Source organism: Amblyomma mixtum, chromosome 7 (genome assembly GCF_055824585.1).
Source record: "Amblyomma mixtum isolate Tamu chromosome 7, ASM5582458v1, whole genome shotgun sequence".
Classification (NCBI taxonomy): domain Eukaryota; kingdom Metazoa; phylum Arthropoda; class Arachnida; order Ixodida; family Ixodidae; genus Amblyomma; species Amblyomma mixtum.
In genome coordinates, this window is record NC_143018.1 from 38,512,332 (window position 1) to 38,531,189 (window position 18,858).

An 18,858-nucleotide genomic window follows, 5' to 3' on the forward strand; every position below is an offset into this window, starting at 1 on the left:
GGTCGTGACGTCACAGTGCGCCAATTTCAAACGGGGCCAATTGTACTTTGGCTAGTAACCATGCAACCAGGGACCATATAGTGATGCTCCAAGTAAGTGGGACTGAGCTTAGTTAATTGCTTAATTACCCAACTAGCCTAATTAACTTCTCTAGTCAGGCCATATAAATAAATAAAACCTAGTAAGAAATTGGTCGAGCTCGGGAATCGAACCCCGGTCTTCGGAGTGCGAGACGAGAATGCTATCCACTCCGCCATGCCAGCTCGATGGTTTGGACTGAACAAAGGCACGTCTAGTGAATACGGTGTCCTCGCTCACTGCCATCCTCCTCCCTTCCCTTCCGGCGAGGTTTATGTGTCCACCGAGATATGAGAGAGAAATACATTTCCTTTCCTCAAAAACCAATATACCGACGAGCGAGGCGTAGAACCGAATGGGCGATGGCGTTCTATGGACTCCTTGGCAGCGTTGCAAGACGCTCTCGCGTTCCACTCTTAGGTGCGAAGCTTAACATCTTAGCCACACATCAGTGACCACACTTTAGGTAAAAAAAGTGCACCCCCCCCCCCCCCTGAATTTTGAAGGCTGTCCACCGAGATATGTAACACAGTTACTGCGTAATTTTCTTTCCTCAAATACAATTTTCATTTTCTTCATTACGGGCCCAGAGCCGTATATTCCCTTCTTCTTTCACTCCCACTTCCTCCGTTCCTCTACGGTGCGGTTCAGGTGTCCACCGAGATGACAGAGATTTACTGCGCCATTTCCTTTCCTCAAAAACCGTTGCGTTGAAACGGCAAGGCATCGCGCCGAACGGGTGGTGGCGTTCCGTGGACTCCCTGGCAGCGCTACAACACGCTGTCGCGTTCCAGTCCTAAAGGCGCAGCTTAAGCTTAAGCTTAATTAGCAGTTAATTAGTATTCGTATATTAATCAGTAATTAACCATTAATTAGTGATTTGTCATCACTTAGTAATTAGTACTCAATTACATGTGACGCCACCAGTGCCACAGAGGCACTGAAAGTGGTGCGGAAAACGCTTTCGCCTCTACGCACTTTAGACAGTCAAAGTGCCCCCTGAATTTTTCTTACCACTTGAGCGGGAGGACATCCCGTTCCTCTCGCTCGTAACGCCTTTCATGGCTACGACAACCTCGCGAAATACTTGCATAGGCCTCGTCTTTGACGACCAGGCATTGGTGCAGCAAGTCGAGCGTATATCCATGTATTAAGGTGAAAGCCTTTAATGCCTCATACCGTCATTAGCAGCCGTGTCGGCAGATATGTCCGCGTTTTGACGGGTGTCCACCGAGATATGCGAGACAGTTACTGGGTAATTTCCTTTCCTCAAATACAATTTTCAGTTTCTTCATTACGGCCCCTCTTTCTCTTTCTTCTTTCACTCCCACTTCCCACCTTCCTGTACGGTGCGGTTCGGGTGTCCACCGAGATGACAGAGAATTACTGCGCCATTTCCTTTCCTCAAAAAGCGTTGCGTTCAACGGGCAAGGCATCGCGCCGAACGGGTGGTGGCGTTCCGTGCACACCCAGCAGCGCTACAACACGCTGTCGCGTTCCACTCCTAAAGGCAAAGCTTAATTAATTAATTAGTAGTCAATTAGTATTTAGTCATTAATCAGTAATTAGCCACTAATCATTAATTTGTCATTACTTCGTGATTAATTATGTGTGACGTCGTCCAAGGGTGACGTCACCAGTGTCACATAGGCAAAGTGGTGCGGAAAACGCTTTCGACTCTACGCACTTTAGACAGTCAAAGTGCCCGCTGAATTTTTTCTCCCATCACAAAGCTTTCGTCAAGACAATCAAGAACTGTTGCTGGAGTGTTTCCTGAAGAAGGAAAATGTGTGAAAAATAACAAGTTGTCTATAATTCTACATACATGTCTTGCTCGAATTTCATTGTCTCAATTTATCGAAAAGCTGAAGCAGCTGATGAGCTGCGCTTACATTTCGCATTAGGAAGCAACTTAATCGTCAGCAATTTTTTTTTTCATACAGTTTTTGATTGGTTGATTGAAATAACTAACGTAAATAACAGCGATCATGTGTCTATCGAGGGGAATGCGTGCACATGATTTGATTCCAGCACTCGCCCAAGAAACCATCACGAATGGTTTCGTCACTCGTCGAGGAACTCCTTCCATCACACCCGACAAATCAGCCAAAAAAATTAGCCGGGGTTTAACTACGCTTAAACCGATGGGGCAGAAATGCGGAGGCTAACGCAGCGAGCTATGGAATTTGGATTGGAAAACATTTATTATCGGCTTGAGTAACAAGTGAATCAGTCGATCTTGCTAGGTGGCCGTCAGTGGAATTTGGCGGCGACCTCTTGGGCTCTTGTCACGACCTGTAATTTTCCAGGTTTGAGTGAAAGTGCCACCGCTGCGAGACAGTTTCACCAACAGTTACTCGGTTCAGCAGAAATGATGATGATGATGTTGATGTCCTCGGGCTTAATGGCACATACCCACGGCGGGCCGGCAGAGGTGACCCTATGCCTAACTTTTTCTTCAGTTGCACTCGCGCCCGAATGGCTGCCGTACCTTATCTGCTTTTATGCGAAGCATACTATAGCTACCACTTCAGCCCTTCACCGTGGTTATGCGCCTCCAAATCACGTGATACATGACGTCACACCATGTGACACGATGACGTCACGACAGTAGAGAAACGGGGGCCTACCTCGCGCCGTCGCTGTGGTTGTGTGCCTCCAAATCACGTGATACATGACGTCACACCACGTGACACGATGACGTCACGACAGTGGAGAAACGGGGGCCCACCTCGCGCCATCGCTGTGGTTGTGCGCCTCCAAATCACGTGATACATGACGTAGCACCACGTGACACGATGACGTCACGACAGTGGAGAAACGGGGACCCACCTCGCGCCGTCGCTGTGGTTGTGCGCCTCCAAATTACGCGACACGATGATGCTTCGCATTCTCCAGGCTTAACCAAGTTAAGCCTCAGCCATTTTTTTTTTATTAAGAGAAAACCAAAAACAATTAACGGCTTTATCTTCCTTGCTGTTTCCCGTGAAACCGCGTGTATGCAATCCTCTTGTAGGAGTGCTGTCCGATAGCTGCTGAGCGCATAGATGCATTAAATGTTCACATATCAGACCTCCGACGAAATTCGGCATCAAGCTTGATGCGCTCTTGTCCAATGAAAACAAGCTACTGAAAGCCCGCAAGCGTCTCCGGCGTGGTCTAGTGGCTAGGATACCTGGTTCTCACCCAGGAGGCCCGGGTTCGATTCCCGGCGTCGGAACACGTGTGTGGTCTCATGGTGTAATTGGTCAGCACTCTGGACTCTGAATCCAGCGATCCGAGTTCGAGTCTCGGTGAGACCTTGTTTTGCTTATCGCGATTGACGTTTTTTTTTTTCGTTTTTTTTTCCATGGTGGGGAAAGAGCATCTACCGTCGCAGCAACTATCCGCAAGCATTTAGTGAGACATTCGAGACACTCTGAGACCCATCAAATAGTCTCTAAATATAGAAGCTCTGTGAGGATTACTTGAAGATCTCAAGGCTTTACAGCCTTTATACACATTCCGTACCCTCATCAAGAATGAGACATTTATGCGCATGGTATCGAGATACGAGTCGGGGGTAGGCCAAATCGCAATGGCTGATATGGAGCGACGGAAGCACTCTCCCTTTGCTAGAGTGGTGGGAGTTGGGCCAGAGACCAAAGGCTACATGTCGCGCTATTAAGGCGAAAGCCTTTCATGCCTCATACTGTTGTTAGCAGACGCGCCGGCAGCCGTGTCGACAGACGCGTCGGCTGCCGTGTCGACAGCGCGTCGGCAGATTCGTCCGCCTTTCGGCGTCATTGCTTAAAAGGCTCAAGGTTACAGCATGAATAAAGGCGCATCTAGTGAATGCATGGGCTTCATAAATAAAATAAAAGGAGTAAAGTCAAGAAAAGCAAAAAAGAATAAGAAAATAAACAAAAAATAAAAATAAGATGTGGAAATAAAAATAAAAAACAATAAAATTAAGAAAAGGAGCAAAAAATAAATAAAAAACAAAGTATGAAAAATAAAAAGTAAATAAAAACAAAGAGTGGCCAGGAAACGCTTTCGCCTTGCAGCACTTTAGAGAGCCAAAGTGCCCCCTGAATTATTTCCAGTGACTCTATGTCGCGCCGCCTATCGTTATGTACTATCACGGGCAAAAGTAAATCCCCCCCCCCCCTCTAACTCCATTCGCTGCCACTGTTCGTGGGGGCGCCACCCGACAAAGCATTTCTAGTGTCGAGACCGGAGTAGTGGGACGTTCTCGAAACCAGAAGAGATTTGTCAGGTGCAGCCCCCACGCAGAGTGGCAGGGGTCGGAACTTAGAGAGGGGGGGGGGAGAGGGATCTCTTACTTTTGAGCATGATATTACCTCCTCTTTCGGTTCAAATCACGACGAAACGTTGACAGCGACAGAGACCTCTGTCGGTGGAAGTACCGTAGAAGCCGCGACAATGCTCCGGGATGGGTAGATACGATAACTATAGTGCATAACATACCGAGACAATGGGAAGGATGAGGAAGCGGTACAGACATGAGGGAAAGGGAAATGCATGTGTGGTGAAAGGTTGGAAGTTGCCAGATATCGTCCCCTCAAAAATGAAATACAAGAATTGCACTCTGATAACGCTGTTTGAAGTTTAATTCGACCGAGTGCACGTAAGAGCCCACGCAGCAGATAATAAACCTCGTCATGGCATCCGTGGAGTCAGATTTGTTCGCATACGCAATCCCGCCAGGCAGCGTTATTGCCAATATGCCCCGAAATCACAAACCAAGTAGGTGCTTTTTTTACCGAACAATATTTTAACCCGTAACTTTCTGCTTTTACACACTTACCCCCCCCCCCTTCCACATCCAGAACATGGACAAAAAAAAAAGGCCGCCACCGCCTGGAAGACGTTGAAGTAACGAGCGTTATTGAACCGTGACGTCATCATTGGCACTCAGCAGGTGGCTGTTTCTACAGTGCTATTGTAGATGGCGCTACAAGTCTCAATGCGAGATGTGCTGTTTTCTAGTTGCTGCCACAGGTGGCGCTGTGATTTCAGGGTGGTAGCAGACCCCATGAAATCTCGAAACGTGATTAGTATTTGCTGCCACAGATGGTGCTGTGATCTCAGGGTGATAGAAGACCCCACGAAATCTCGAAACGGGATGAGTAAGAGCTGACGCTCTTAAACATACCTTGTAGAAACGGTCAAGATATAAGATGCCTACTGTTGCGTGTATATCTCTCATCTCACGTCCGCGGAGTGAGATGCCTTCATAAGCTGCGAGGAAACGACCTTGCCTGAGGATGTACGAGTAGCGCCGATGAAAGCTGACTCGAAATGAAAGCGTTTTGTGGAAATGAAATACTCAGAGGTCACTTAAGGCTGCTTACGTGCCGTGAAGGCGAAAGTGTGTCATCGTGAGCTCTCGACCTCGACGCAGGTTGCGCACGCTGAGAAATGAAACGAAAACGCGTCTGCGAACTCTGCACAAACGCTGAATCCACAAAGGTTCAAGTGAGACACTCGGGCACTCGGACACTCGGTTCGAATTCCTTTTGCGAGATAGCCTCAAGCCTGGCTAAGAAACATATGCTATATGGAACGAGAAGTCGTACGACACCACCGTCAACGGTGTATGATGAGCGGTTGCGTAACAATTTTAGTACGAAAATTGGTTTTTGAAGAAAGGAAATGGCGCAGCAACTGGCTCACATCTCGATAGACAATTCGACCGCGCCTTAAAGAGGTAGTCCAGGAGTAGTCCAGGAAGGCATACAGTTATATCGTCGGTTCGAATCCCTGTCGCAAGCTAGCCTCCAACTTCACTAGCATATGTAAGCTATATGCATTGAGAAATCGTATGACATCGCCCGGAACTCTGTACGACAAACGGTTGCTCCCTGTTTTGGTACAAATACAGTCGGGGAAACTGGCGTCACACTGAGAAAAGCCAATGCGGCATATATAAGACGAACTTTTGGCACGGTTAGCAGCCTTCGGGCTGTGGCCGTTGTTACGACCCATCTTGAGACCCGCGATGAAACGGAGGTGGATTCAACAGTAGCGGCAATTTCGACGGGTCGTTGACCCCCAAGATGACCCCACCAAAAGGAATGACCAGCTGGGAAATGGTCGATGGATGCTCTTCCCACGCTCGGCTCGGTGCCACCGATCTTCGAGAAGCAACCGACGACAGGGGAAGAAAGGTTGCCCCTCGTCTAAAAAAAAAACCGGAACGAATCAGAGGAAGCCGGCGCAGCTGCGGCTGCGACGTCATCAGGCCACACCTGTGTTCGATGGACGCGAGCTGACAACAGTATGGTTGCCTCGCAGTGCGACAGAGATGCGGACTTACGCTCCTCCTCGCCAGTTCCCACGTGTGGGCTCTCAACAGGTGTCTTCGTTGGCTGTGTCGTGTGGTGCCGATCTTTTGTGTCACGATGAATTGTTCCCACGTGTGGGCACACGTGGGAAGTCCACACGAGTATTTTTTTTATTCATCTGGTCTCATTAGCCACTCTAAGCAGAGCTGTGTGTGCAGAACATATTATGTGCGTAGCGACATACTTCCTATTATCGTTTGTAAGCGGCGTTATAAGCAGCGGAAGCCGTCGGGTTCTTGACTAATTCTGCTTATGCCTGTGCCGCTGTGTTGGTCCTAAGGCGCGGAAAGGCAGCCGGTGCGAAACCCGTGATGATAAGCTACTTCTCGCGAGCTGTCTACTGGCTTTATCGTGTTGCAAAGTGGATGCGCGGCCAGAAATATCGCTGAGCCCGTGAATGACGGCTGAAGTGAACCTATGCGTTAGCGCCGTGTGAGCTCGATTTTCCTGGCATCTCCGGAAACGCACACTCACGTTCTCAGGTGGATTACATTTCAACAGCTAGTAGCGAGTCAATGCTGATATGTGTCACAATACTTCGAAGTTTTCTGGTCCAATTAAGGTAAATGGAATTCCATACAGAGATAATTACTGGCCCTATCAGTATTATCATACAGAGATCAGTATCATTATTGGATTCAGTGTAGAGGTAGAATGCCCCAGGGATTATGGGTCTTAGTTACTATGCTTTACGAAAACCACTCAGAATTTGTCACGCGTATTTAGTGCAATGATGAAGCCGGCGCGAGAGCTCAGTTATTGTGTTCGGCTGGTGATCTGAAAGATGCAGGTTCGATCCTGGCCTAGGCGGTCGCATTTTTATAGATGCAAAATGCTTGAGGCCTGTGTACTATACGCAGGTGGCTGAAATTATTCCGCAGCCTTTCACTACAGCTTCTCTCATAGCCTGAGTCATCTCGGGTCTTTGAACCCCGTAAAACCAAACCAAAAGATCGTCTCTAGAATGGCATAGCCCGGACATGCCTTGCATTGTAAAGCACGTGGGTAGAGATGGAGTGGAAATTTCTCTTGAGTTCCTCTATTATTTTTTTATTTTGCGCTGTACAGGTCATTATGCCAGGATGATTGACTACAGACAACAGGTCGCAAGGATGCTTCTGAGGAAACAAGTCGGACCGTTACTTTCAATATTTAATTTAATGTGGTGCATTCTTATCGTGCATGTATTGCGTATTCTCAGCCTGGATAGCTTGGAAATAAACTAAATTTGTAGGTATATTGATCGTCATGTCAGTTGTGAAGACCGTGTGCTGACCATTTTCAATGGTTGTAGACTGTCTATAGACAAAGGTTTGTAGCACTGCCAATAAGTCATATACCTATGGAATATCTATAGACAGTCCATAGACCTATGCATACTGGACCAGTAGACTTTTGTCTATGGGCTCTATAGACAGAAATCTGCAGGTCTATGACCATAAGACTATGGATCGTCTATAGTCTGTCTATAGACCTGTGTCTACTAGACTTTCAGTAGACATTTCTCTACAGACAGAAATGTATTGGAAGTTTATGGCCACAAGGCTATATATCATCTATAGACCTGTGTCTGTTAGACTTTCTGTAGACATTTGTTTATAGACTGTCTATAGACAAGTCTACAAGAAGTGTATGGCCATAAATCTATAGATTGTCTACAGACTAGTAATGGATATGATTTCTCTATCGAAAATGTATAGAGTTCATAGACTAGTAGTCTATCGGACTTGTATATAGAAAGTCTATAGACTTAATAGACTAAACTCTATAACAGTCTATGGGCTGTCTAAAGATAGTTTTCGCAAGGGAGACGAACCCATGTTCTCCTTTGAACCCTTTGTAGCTTAAAATGTGCTTTTCTACGCTTGTTTATCTCGGAGAAATCGGTACGCACCCTTTAAGTTTGCTTGCTTCAGCCCTCTTTCTGGTAAGCAGTGCAGTGTGATGAACGCCTGTAAGCCTGTAGAGAGAGAGAGAGAGAGAGAGAAAGACGGAAAGGCAGGGAGGTTAACCAGGCGATGCCCAGTTGGCTACCCTGCACTTGGGGAGGGGAACAAAGGGGAAAAAAGGAAAAAGAGCGGCGAGGAAATGAGTCTTCTAAGTGTCCAGCTACCGCTATGTCACGGGGACAGAGGGCGCGCACTGAAAACTTAAAGATTATAGGCGGAAATGCAACCCCGAGTCCCTTAAGAAATTCAGGAGCGCTTTCACCGCTTTCCGTTGTCTGGAAGGTTGTGTCCAAGGCCCCAGAACGTTAGACTCTGTTGAAGGACGCGAGTCCAAGCGGAGCAGAGAAGCACTTAAAAAACCGCGCTCTCGCTCAAAACGAGGGCAGTCACAGAGGAGGTGGCTGATCGTCTCGTCACAACCGCACTGGTCACACGCAGGAGAGTCAGCCATTGCGATGAGATGGGAACAGGCGTTTGTGAACGCCACTCCCAGCCACAGGCGGCACAACAGCGTAGTATCACCGCGGGGGAGGCCGAATGGTATATGATGTTGGAGCAGGAGGTTGAAGTGATGCGAGCGGGGTGTCCAACCTCCGGGGGCAGACCACGACGTTACAGTCAGGTTTCAGGCGAGCAGTTGAAGGTGCCTTGCTGCGTCAGCTCTTGTCAGTGTGTAAGCCTGTAAGCGCTCAAATCGCGATGGTCCTGCCTGCTGTGGTTCTTACGCGTCTTTAGGGTGTCGCACCCGTTTCGTTAAATTTGCGAACTTTAACGAAAACGTTGCTCAGCATTGCAGCTATAGACTTCCTTCGCGTTAAATGGCTCCGCAATGTCGTAATTATGAGCAGTAGACATATTTTGGGATGCCTCTGAAAAAGTTTAGAAAAGCAGGCTTTCATAAACATATAAGCCCCTGGTATATATTCAGTGGCGTTTACATGACTGCAACAGAAGTCGACTGCAGTTCACTTTTTGAGGGAAAGTGCAGAAACGTTTAGGAAGAGAGTAGAGGACCCTTTTAGTCTCGAAATCTGCTCTTTCCCTCAAAAACTGGCATGGAGCGCTGTATCGTCTTGCCTTTCTTTGTCCGTGTCTTAAGAGTGCGCTGTGTTTTTCCTCAAGATGGAGTCGGCTTCTGTCGCATTCATGTGAACCCGGCTTATGAGCCCCCATGGCAGTGATGGGGGAAGGAAGGCGGGGCATCAGAAAAAAAAGTCGTTACTTTTTTTTGCGAATGTATCACCTCTCACAGCGCCTATCGTCCCATGGATCGTGCACGCCACGTATTTCTGTCGTGTAACAAAACCGTAGTGTCGACAGCGACAAGAATCTTGATCTACAGGATAAAAGCCGTGAAGGAGGTAGCCAGCTTGCGGTAACCGGCTCGATAAGCGAAGCGAGCCAACGGCCGCATGCGATAAGGCTAATGGGCCGCCGATTAGGAGGCGAGGGACAACTTGGCAGAACGACGTGTGTTCGACACTGACCCAGACACCGCTGCGCTTTCCAACGAAGCTTGCCTTTGCCGTCTGTGACGTAAGACGATGACGTCGCGTGGTGCAACTGCTATGTCGGCAGGAAATCTCGCGTTTGGAACAGTCTGCCCGCTACGCCAGCTACTTGTTGTCTTGTAGGGGATATTACGGAGATACAGACGTGGGTGTATTTAAAAACCGATTGAGATGAAAGCTGTGGACGAAGGGTTTGTACGGCCACCTTCTAAACCCACCGCAGAGCAGCGTTGAATACAAGCGGCCCTCACATGAACACCCGGCTGTCTTAGGAGTGTGCGCTTTTAAGAGACTCCGACAACCCCGCTGAGCCCTCTCAGGGGCAAACCCAGCACCTTAGTCTGAGCCTATAACGGTGGTTCGTTTTACCCTGTTCGCACGGGGGTCCAAGTTCATGTTCGTACGATTTAAACAGAGTGCTTAAACTTTTGCAGCAGTACAGGTTAACTGTCACTGCTGTAAGCGATTTTTAGAAAGAAGATCACCTCGGAATATCACTGCAGTACTGGACATCAGTCCGGATTCACCTCCGTCTGTCTGATTTGGCGAGAAGAAAACGTAACTTCTGGGTTAAAATTTATTGGCAGTCACGCCACCTAATTCTCAAACATTCGCGCTACTACTCATCAGGTATTGCTTAATGTTCTCATTGGACCACGTTGTGGAAGTGAAGAGGTGGAAGCAAATTATGAATAGTACGAACTTGGTAGTGTATTGTCTGTTTGCCGTAATTAAACCAGATTTTAGTGACTATAGTTTTCCTTGCGTTCTGAAGTCACACATTGTGGAAGAATTGTCAGAAATGAAAGCGTGTAGTCAGTTTTTGTGAATATGTTGAAATAATCGGAACAAACATATCTGATCTGCCTTCAGGATACTTTTTTGGCTTTCAAGATAGAGCGCCGTGTCACACTACCGTCGGCGTTGACGAGCAGTTGACGGATAGTAAGATGGGGTGAGAAGTGAAAAAAAAAAAAAGACTCCCGGGGAATTTGTTTCCTTCCCTAGAGGCGGAGAAATGACAGCAGCAGCTTCTCCGACTCCCACCTTCCGTCCACACGAATCCACCAGACTCATCTGAAGAATGCAGGCACAGATGGCACAGTCTGAATAGTTCCAGTTCTCTGGCCTTACATATCCTTTTTGTAGGCCCATCGGGGCGACAGTCCCTATTGGACACCAAGCGCACGAGAGAGTTTTAGGTTACGACAGAGTACGACACCGTTAATTTACATTACAGATTGTCGTTCATACAGCCATAGTTACGAAAAAAAAACTTGCAAACCCATACCCCAGCTCTTTGACTGTAGGATCAAGCTGTCAGACATCTGTCAATTGACATTAGCAACCGAAAGCTCAACTTGTGCACAGACACTTTGACATATGATGGGAAAGATTCACAGTGACGTCTTCACAGGGGCTGTCTCTGTGGTAAAGGGCGTCAACACCGAATATCCTTACCGGAAAATGCAATATTGAGCTGATTGCAAAAAAAAAAATAATTTTCGGGTGGATTTGGGCCATAGGAGACCTATGGACAGGGCACTGAAGGCTCTGGAAGCTATGCCATCTATCGTTACTTGGTTAATGTCCCGCCTTTGCCAAAAGTAACCGAGCAGCAGGTTTTTGCTTCTCAGCAGTGTAACTGAGCCTTTACGGCATCCCTAAAGACCTAAAGGTGCAAAACGTGAGGACAAGTACTCGCCTTACTTTACACAGATTCAGAACTTAAGGGCTGCTGTAAAGGCCTCGCTACGCGGCTAAGAAATTGAAACCACTGTTGCCAGGTTACTTTTGGCAAAGACTGTACGTCTGGCACAAGACGCACTTGTTTGATGATTGGGTGGATGCGAGAAAGCTATCTATCAACAGCATAGACAACCAGGCTATTTGGTGACCCTCCATTCATGAGGACTTCAGCACAAACGACACAGACACAACAAACAGAACAGCGTCATCCTGTGTGCTGTTTTTCTTCCGCCTCTAAATTTATTAGAGCGAACTGCTTGAGAGCCTGTCTAGAAGGACCAGAAGTCTGACAGTTATTTGACCCCGTTTTACGCAGGGCCGTACTGTGTGCTGTTTTTCTTCCGTTCCTAGGTTCATTAGGGGGAGGTAGGTGCTTGAGAGCATGTCTAGAAGGGCCAGAAGTCTGACGGTTCTTTGACCCCGTTTTACGCAGGCTGTCTGTCAAAGAGAGCGAACGTCACGTTCAAAACATTTGAAAACGTCAGCCACTCACCGCGCAAGGCGACCGGCGCCTGGACCGGCGGCCCATCTCGTCGCCAACTCGATGAGGACCGCTGGGAGTGCACCGTTCAGCCGACGGGTGTTGATGCTCGCTCTCGCAGCCCCGGAACTCAAGGCAGGGCAGAGAAGAACGTCGAAGTGTCGATCTCTTCAGCGTCCACAGTGCACTAGTCCACAATATACGTCGCGACGTCTTGTACTGACTCTGCTGGAGAACAGCTACCCGGTAGTTCACCCCCTGTGGTCCAGGGGCTTCTAGGCCTCTTGGCGGAGGACGTATAGCGTTCTGCGCACGACACCCTGTAAACAGCGGCACGCTGGCACTAGTCTCTGTTCACGAAGATTCTGGAAAGATGATCAAAGATCTGAACGATGTCTCCTGGATGGTGACCTTTTGGACGATGGCCTCCTTTGTGAGAAAAGCAGTCCGAGTTTCTCTTTCAAATGTGAATAAGGCAACGGTACTCCGCAGTCTATCTGATACTGATGCAATGACACTTAGCAGGCAGCCAACGTTGTCCGCAAAGTCAGAGGGCACAGAAGCAGGTATGTACACCTTGCACGTTCAGTGGAGACAAATAATGAACACACTACCGTAGAGTGTGGAATCTGCGGAATAACGGTTGCACAATCACCAGGAAGTACAGCACTTCTCTCTGCACGGACGCCTTGAGTTGTATGTAGAGCGCCAAGCGAACGTCGGTCGGTTAAGTAATCCGCATCGAATCGGGCGAGAGCGGCTTTGGCTCCGTTTCCGCGTTTACATAATCGACGTCTGTGCGCACGATGAGAGGGGAAACTCGGTGAAGGTCGACTGAAAATACGACGTCGCATGTACCCGCTCACTGCTTTGGCCAGCTGCTCTTATTCGTTTACTCTTTCTCTTAGTCTCGTTCGACGTCAGAAAGAGTGCAGTAGGGCAAGGCCGCAATCTGTTATGGATTGGACTAAGCTCAGTATGCACGTGGACTGCTGCCGATAGGAACAGGCACGCGTGAAAATGTGCGCCGCGCTCGCTTTTAGTTTGGCAGTATTTTTATATAAATCGTTAGTTAAGTAGAAGTAACGTTAGATTTTTGCAGGGATAGTTGTGAGGGCCCTTTCCCAAGGACGTTCGTCGTTGGCACCAGCTTTGTTTTATGTTGTAACGCTTCTCTACGGGAAGGTGTGGACGAAATCACTGCTTAAACCAGGCTACGGCTCAGTTAAACATTCGGCGAGAGCCATACTTTCCATTTCTCTCATCACGACGTTCTCCCTCAAGTTTCTTCCTCTATTTCTTTCTCTGGTCTTCCCCTCCCTTTTCTTCCACTCTTCTTGTTGGCTTGGCTTCAACCCAATCCTTTGCGGGCCAAGACAAGGAAGAGCAACTACAAATACTACAAGTACAACGGGCTTCAGTTACACTTCGACTCAGGGTGAGCTCCAGTTACGGCTGCCACCGTAAAAACTGCTCAGGACAAAAGACGCCACTAGCATGCTAATGTTGTTTTCTGATTTGTTGCGTTTTATTCGTGCCTTTCACGTTGATAGCCTACACCAACTTTTCCAAAAGTCTGCTATTTCATCGTAATGCGGAACTCCGCGCTAGCCTGCTGGCCGAAGACGGGTGTCGCGGAGACAACGAATCAGTGAGGAATTCACAGGCTCGCATGATTCATTTGGAATCACGCTTCCTGTAGGTGGAATAACTGTGCGAATTGTTCATCTGTTACGAGAGAGGGAGTGTCCGCTAGTGTTGTCCTAACCAGGTTGATTCGTGTGCCTCGAGTCAGACGAGATCTTATTTGACATTTCTTTGTGAGTACCAAGACAGACCGGCCGCAAAGAGCTGCCACAACCAGCTGCCTGCTGCCAAACCCCTGGACTGCAGGACTGCTGGACGGTGCTGCATGGTATGTGGGATTGACTGGGAACCAACTGGCCTATTGTCACTAACTGTCTAAATGTAAAAGCCCACACTTCAAGCAGACAGCTGTAAAAAGGGAATAAGCTGTCCTCTAGCGCGCACCCTTTTATAAAAGGGTGCACTCTAGAGGACAGCTTATTCCCTTTTCACTCCCATATAGGCGTATTCAAGTTTGCGTGCATGTACTGAATTGTGCTGTATTGGCCAGAAATGCGAGATTGCGGCCAGAGCGAATGTGTCCATCTAGGCAGGCTAAAAGTACGTTTCAGATAAAAAGAACTGCTTTAAATTCGCTATACAATGGCTGAAGAGATGGACGCTAAATTTTTGTGCTTGAACTCGTGCTGCTTTTACCATCGCTGCACTTATTATAGTAAGCGAAGCGGTGTAAGCCGTCGTATTGCATTCAACATGAACAAACCAGCCCGACTCAGCCCTCTCCTTGGTGGTATTGTATGCGTTCCAGACCAACTGCGGTAAGGTTTTCGTGGTTAAGTCGCGCTGCACTGTAGCGGTTCTCCGTGTGTTCGGCAACTATAACAGCTCGGTTACACTGCATCTCTAACTCGCCCGTCCTTTCATTGTGTCCATGGTAAGAAGAGCAAGCGTGCGTTTGAAACGCTACAGGAGGCTACATGAGTGCACATAAGACAACATGCGAGCACAGGAACCACTTTTCCGCGACTAATCATGCTCTCTGAGGACAAGAGACGGAAAAGAGGTGCTCTTAATGACACAAATCACGGAGGCCAACAGTCACCGAAGCCAAGGAGCATAGGGTATGTCTTTGGTTTTAACTTTGTTGTTTTTATCAATGAGATATTAATAAAAGCAGAAGAAAAAACAACCACATGCCGCCCGTGGTATCCGAACCCACGACCTCCGAATTTTGAGTCTGGGGCTCTACTAACTGAGCTACGGCGACGGCTGTCCAAAGGCGTATTGGGGGTATTTATGTGTTGTGTAAGCGAACCTTGAGAGTGTTCGCCAGCGCCACCCTTGTGAACACTCTCAAGGTTCGCTTATTTCGGTGCGCAGTCTGGCACTGAGCTGGACGAAACCTGCTGCCGGTATAGGGCACACGCACAATTAACGGCGCGATCTGGACAACTGCTTCGACGTATGACCGGCCAGCTGATTAACGCTATCACGCGAGCATCGAACAAACAGCTCTACACCGCTAAGTGAAAAAGCGGAGCTCTTGAACTGGCAGCAAAGGGCAAGCACGTTGTGCGCATGCGCGTATTCTCGCTCCTTTTGGCAGCTCCGCTTTGTCAGCGAGCGCTCTGTATACGGCCGTTTTCTCGATGCTTGCGTGATACTGTTAATAAACTGGCCGGGTGTACTCACCGAACATCGAAACAGTATACGTACTATCGGGGACAAAAATGGCCAGGCTTAGCTTATGGTTAAGCCTAGGATGCGAAGCATACCGCCGGCGGATGCTGCGTGTCCGCAAGCGAGCGCACGAGTTGAGCCCCAGCTTTCACAGCTGTTGTGACGCCAGCGCCCCTAGCGGAAGGAGCGGGAGTTGGGCCGCCGGTGGAGGCTGCGCGTCCGCAAGTGAGCCCACGAGTTGAGCCCCAGCTTTCACAGCTGTTTTGACGTCATATCACGTGGTGCGCCGATGTAGGTCAAGTGGTAGCTACGTGTCCGCGCGCGGCGCAGCAAGGAAGAGCTCGGTTGTGCGGCTAGTATGCTCCGCATAAAAGTGGTATACTCCACGCGGCGGGAGCCGGAGCAACGGAAAACTTTCCAGTGACTCAACTGCGTTGCAACGCCATCTACAGGCGGCATCTTGACCTTTATTATCAGCAGGCATGTCGCTTGGCTCGTTTAAATATTTCGTGCTTTAGCTCGCCAAAACGCCCGCAGTTTTAGTTGCTCCGGCTCTCGCCGCGTGGAGTATACCACTTTTGTCCCCGATAGTACATGGCGTGTGATTAATATTTTGCAGAATTGTCTCAAGTTTTTATTAACGTTACCGGCATTATGGTGCCCGCATAACTAATGTACGTGCCGTGATCTCTCTATTGCGTAAAAGCCCGTGTAGGGAATGAGGGGAGGGGGGGGGGGGGGGGTGCTCCGCGGCTCAAAGCGACAGCTCAGCTAGACGAAACGAGAGCGATTCTGGGTCAAGCCAGACGAGACAAGAATCTCCGCGCTCGTATCCGAAGCGATCGTATCTCCCGCGCGCGGGCTGCTGCCTAGACCGCAACCAATGCCAAGAACACCCTTCTACCCCTCCTCTTAAGCGCCCTGACCCAGACCGGCGGAAAAGCGAGCCTTTGCCAAGGCTCCTTCCTCTCTTACTGGGCGCTTCGCTTCCTGTGTTATTTCTTTGCGTGCGTGCGGCTGCCGGCAGCCTTGATCAGGTCCCGGTAGTGGCAGTTGCCAAGTTCAAGCACGCACGGAAGCACGGATACGGTCGCGCCGAGGTTTCCAGTGGTAGTCGCCTGTGCATTATAACGCGAACGCAGTTAACGGCGAGTCACACGCTGACCTCATTTTCTTTTCAGTTCAAGGATCGGCGCATGCTTAAGTTTTGGTGCGAAAACAATACGTAAACACATAAATTGATAGAAAGGAACCTTAATGCATGTGCAGTCATGCGAAATATGAGAGGCAACAAGCTTTGAGCATTCATTTTCTCATTACTCCGTAACTATGCGGGAAAAACACAGTTTTTATCTGTTTTCTAACTGTTTTCCTTCTTCGCTTGTAATATTCAAAAGTCATTTTCAAATTTGGTTGGTTGGTTTATGGGGTTTAACGTCCCAAAGCGACTAAGGCTATGAGAGACGCCGTAGTGGAGGGCTCCGGAAATTTCGACCACCTGGGGTTCTTTAACGTGCACTGACATCGCACAGTACACGGGCCTCTAGAATTTCTCCTCCAAACCAGAAATAGCCAAGAAAATTGCAGTTTTGTGCAAAATGTTCCCTCTGATATTTTTCTCGACTGTACACCCGGCCAATTCCTTAACTGGCGCGATTTCCGCACCCCTAATTCCACTTTGTGAAAGGCTTCTTTTTGGCTAAATCGTTCGCATATTCATGCTGTAATTCGGCGCGTGTGGTGGCATGTGGTGGTCGATATTTTTCTCATATTATGCATGATTGTATTAATTGCCTGAATAAATCAAAATTATTATTAATCTTCGAATCTTCGTCGTCTGAGGCAACGAAAAGCCGTAACAAGGGGAAACGTAGCAATGGTTCTGGCGGCAATCGTGCTTACTCCCAGACAAAGCAAAGACGTCCTGAGTATGACCTCAGGACATCCGCGTTAAGATGTTCGAACGACCTCAGGTTGTTTGTAAATAATCCTCAAGCTGTCCAACTGGGATCCATTTGTCCATCCACTGCGCATACTTGAGAATCCTGTTTGGAGACGTCTTCAGTACTGCTTCAGAATTTGTATCAATACCCCCCCCCCCTTTTTTTTTTCATGGGACTGCCGTATTCAAGGCTAATATAAGCGAAGGTAACCAGAATAACCAAAAAGAACGGGTTTCTAAGGGCCGCAGATAGTAGCTCTCTGCAAGTTGAATGCTGCTACCGAACCAAAAAATCTAAACAGTCCAACCCCACAGAAGCATGCGATGCATAAGAACAGGTGTAAAAGCAAAAATATCTTAAGATATCTCATCAAGGCATATGAATTTTGGGATCCCAACGCTTTAATTCATTAGATGACTATTGTACACATATATCGTTTAATAAACCTGCAGCTTTTAATTAATGAGAGCCAAGTGCGAGAGTAAAGCTGGCTTGATCTCAGTTCGGTTCCACATCACCATCCTGTGATAGGGCGAGAGGAATTTTAATCCTTGAGCCGTCCATCAAAGTACAACTTGAGGATGTCCTCATGAGGACATTTAGTGATCGATGCACTCAAAAGGTGCTTAGAATGTCTTGTTCAGGATGAGGACGTGCTGATCATTTGAGGACGTCATCAGGACGTTTGGTCTTGTCTGGTCTTTGTATAAACGATTTGCCTTGCATGGAAGGAGAGGTAGTCCACCCAGAGGAGAAAGCGAAAACAACGAGAACCATTACTGCGTGTGCCACTTGTGCTGGCTCTTCGTAGCTGCCGACGATGCGGATTTCTAATAATTTTGATCCAATCAGGCAAGTACGCCGCTCAAGCATACTATGAAAAAAAAAATAATAGCAGTTTAGCCGAGTGAAGCCCTTTCAGTTAGGGATGCAATTAGGGACAACGTGCAATTAGGGGTGCAAAAATCTCGCCAGTTAAAGATTTCGCGGTTGTACAAATATTATATTTAAATAATGCACCCAAGGACAGTGATGTCTTCGCACCCCCCCATTTAAACAGTATTCAGTGTCTCTAATGAATTTTTTTTTTCTGTATCGTATACCGCTTGAGGGTGACGGCGAGAGTGCCAAGCGGCCTCCCTGCAACATTTGAGGGAAATAAGTCGTTACCGGCTTCCAACAGCACGAGGAAAAGCTTCGCTCTGTGGTCGTAAATATTGCGGCTTCTGCGAACGAATGACGGAAACTAACGCCAAAGCCGATAAGAGTAAGCATGGCGGTGTGCCTTAAGCAACACTCACGCTCAGCATCGCGCACCATCTAGTTAGCGCAAGTTATTTGAGCACATTTCTGCGTAATGATATACCAGAGGAGCAAGGACACAGACTTCGTTACACAACGCTCATGAACATAGCCGAGGTGAGAGAGGTGGGTGTGCGAGGAGGTGGACATTGCAACCAGGAGACATTCAGTTTGCTTAAAGGAGGAATGATTTATGTATGTATGCATTCTCTGAGATAACCTTATAAC

At 48.1% G+C, this 18,858-nt stretch overlaps 2 non-coding genes across 2 annotated transcripts; both read left to right on the plus strand.

Moving 5' to 3' along the window:
* The first annotated feature begins 3,226 nt into the window (after positions 1-3,226).
* TRNAE-CUC (transfer RNA glutamic acid (anticodon CUC)) lies at positions 3,227-3,298 on the plus strand. Its single transcript has one exon. It is a non-coding gene; the product is annotated as a tRNA-Glu (tRNA).
* Positions 3,299-3,307: 9 nt separating this feature from the next.
* TRNAQ-CUG (transfer RNA glutamine (anticodon CUG)) lies at positions 3,308-3,380 on the plus strand. Its single transcript has one exon. It is a non-coding gene; the product is annotated as a tRNA-Gln (tRNA).
* The last annotated feature ends 15,478 nt before the right edge of the window (positions 3,381-18,858 follow it).